The sequence below is a fragment of the Sciurus vulgaris genome (genome assembly GCF_902686455.1).
Source record: "Sciurus vulgaris genome assembly, contig: HiC_scaffold_145_arrow_ctg1, whole genome shotgun sequence".
NCBI classification, from domain to species: domain Eukaryota; kingdom Metazoa; phylum Chordata; class Mammalia; order Rodentia; family Sciuridae; genus Sciurus; species Sciurus vulgaris.
In genome coordinates, this window is record NW_027632908.1 from 414,379 (window position 1) to 417,120 (window position 2,742).

Consider the following 2,742-nt stretch of genomic DNA (forward strand, 5'->3'; position numbering starts at 1 on the left):
AAAGAACAGCATATTCTGCAAAGTCATAAGGTATAAGTCAAGGTAAAATTATTTTGTCTGAATGCATCAGTGATAACCAATTCAAAACCAAACTTAAGTCCATTTACAATGTCATGTAAAATAATAGAAAACATTACTGAATGAAATTGAAAACAACATAAATAGAAGTCTAGGCATCTATGCTGAGAATTAGAAAGGCTTATTGTTCTTATAATGGTGATACTACAAGAAATAATTTGACAGGTTGATATAATGCCTATCAAAAATTCAACATTCTTCTGTATAGAGAGAATTCAAGAAAATCATGTGGAATTGGAAGGGACCCTGAACACTCTAAATAATCTTGAAAAAGAAGAATAAATTCAAACAATAAAACATTCCAATTTCAACATATACTATAAAGTTATATTAATCAAAATTTTATGGTCAGAAAAATACAGGCTAAAGAAAAAATTATGAGACTGAGAGTCATATATGTACAGGTTTGGGAAATTTTGGATGGGAAATTAGAAACAATGATGATTGCTATGTTATGGCCTCTAAAGAAATAGCATACAAAATAAGTGTCATACTATAAGTTGAGGAAGGTAACCAACTTCTAAGAAACTATGCAAAGGAGAGTGCAGAAATTAAGTATAAGAAACATATGAGGAATATCTTAAAAGAGAATCCTCAGTAGGCTGAACATACATGAGGGAAAAAGTGAGCTTTAAAGTATGCCAGTAGAAATTTTTCAAAGTGAAATGGAAAGGATAATAAGGATGGGCGAAAATGAACACTTTATTCCTTAACTATGGGAGAATTATTACAATATAGCTTATGTATCAATGGAAAATAAGAGGAGGCAGAAGATGAAGAGAGGCAGGGGAGATAGAGAAGGAAGGCAATAAAAGGAATATTTCAAGTAATAGCTGCTTGGAATTTTTCAACATCACTGACAAAAGTCAGGTTCAGGAAGCTCAGAGAATATCAAGTAGAATAAATACTATAAATCTGACAAGCTAAAAACCTATTTATAGGTATATGTATTAAAACTGCAGAAAAGAATTGAAAGGAGAAAAGTTTGAAACAAGTAAGAGAAAAACATGATTGCCTATATAGAAAGAGGGTTAGGGATTATAAGAAACTTCTCACCAAAAAAGAATGAAGAGAGTGGAATACATTTTTATAGTATTGAAAGGAGAAAAACACTTCAGTCACCTCAAAATGTTTTAATGTTTTTATAAATACACATGTTTGCTGAGGGGAAAGAGAGGGCAGAGATGGTGCTGTACAGAGCTGGTATAGGCTCAGGGTTCAATGCTAGAGAGAAAGACGCACAGAGTTCACCCAGTAGGGCAGGCCAGGCAGCATTCTGGGGCCTGGACCACTTGGTGGATGTTAGCTGACAGGGGGTTCTGGTCCAGACAGGAGACCTCCCAGTCTAGTCCGAGATCCTGGGCAGCATTGCAGTGTCACCGGGGCTCAGCACACTTTGTTCAGGGCCTTGCAGGTGAATTCAGGCAGCACAAAGGCTGCAAGGTGCACATCTTTGCTGTAGTATTTTAGCTTTATTTGCTCTACCTACATCTGTATCGGTCACTGCTGGGGCTCCTGGAAATTGGTGCTCTGGATTTTGCTGCATAGCATTAAGGCGATTTGGTCACTGTGGTAGGTGGGGATGAAGCAGCAGGCCTAAGCCACTGTCAGGAAGAACTACCACATCACCTTGATGAGGTCCAAGTGCAACTTGTGGCAGTCGCCCCTGGCAGCAGAGGATTGTAGCTTAATGGTAGAGTGCTGACCTAGCATGGGTGAGAAACTGGGTTGGAGCCTCGGCACCACATTAAAAATAAAGAAATAAATGTTAAATTCTTAAAAAAGAGAACATTACACAGAATTATGGAATAATGTCACAACTAAGATAATGTCTTTGATAAAATATACTCATCTTAGTTTCCTTAATTTAACAGCACACATTTGGAGCATGTCTGTGCAAACGTGTACATTTAGCTCTTTGTTTCCCACGTTTTTGTTGTGCTACTACCACAGATATCATACTGAGCAGTTTCATCACCACAAGAATCCCTCTTGCTGTCATTTTATAACCTCAATCACCTCCCTCCCAGCTCCCTTTGCACTCAAACTCCGATTATCAATAATCTGTTGTCTATTTTCAAAATGTTTCCATCTCAAAATGTTATATAATTTGAATTATACAGTATATAAACTTTTAAGTTTTAGTTTATAAGAAAATATAATTCTGCAGATGAATCTATATGTATTAATGGAGTGTTTCTTTTTATTATTATCCATAAAGTGAGGGTATCACAAATGCCTTATAATTTATCTTTCAAAAATATCTGATTCTTTTCTGGGTTTTACTATTACAAATTAAACTGTTATGAACATTTGTAGATATTATTGGCATTTCAATGACTAAAATGAATCTGTAGATTAATTTTGGTAGTGTAACCATTTTAACAATATTATACCAATCTATGAACATTTGAGGTCTTTCCACCTTGAAGTGTTTTCTATGGTCATTTCTTCAGTGTTTTGTAATTTTCATTGTAAAGATTTTTCTCATCAGTTAATTCATTTTCATGAAGGATACTGGCCTGTAGTCTTCTTTTTTGTTGTGACCTTGTCAGATTTTAGTACCATATAATACTGTCTTCATAAAATGAGTTGGAAAGTGATCCTTTCATTTCAATTTTATACAGTAGTTTGAGAATTAACGGTGTTTTTTCTCCAAAATCT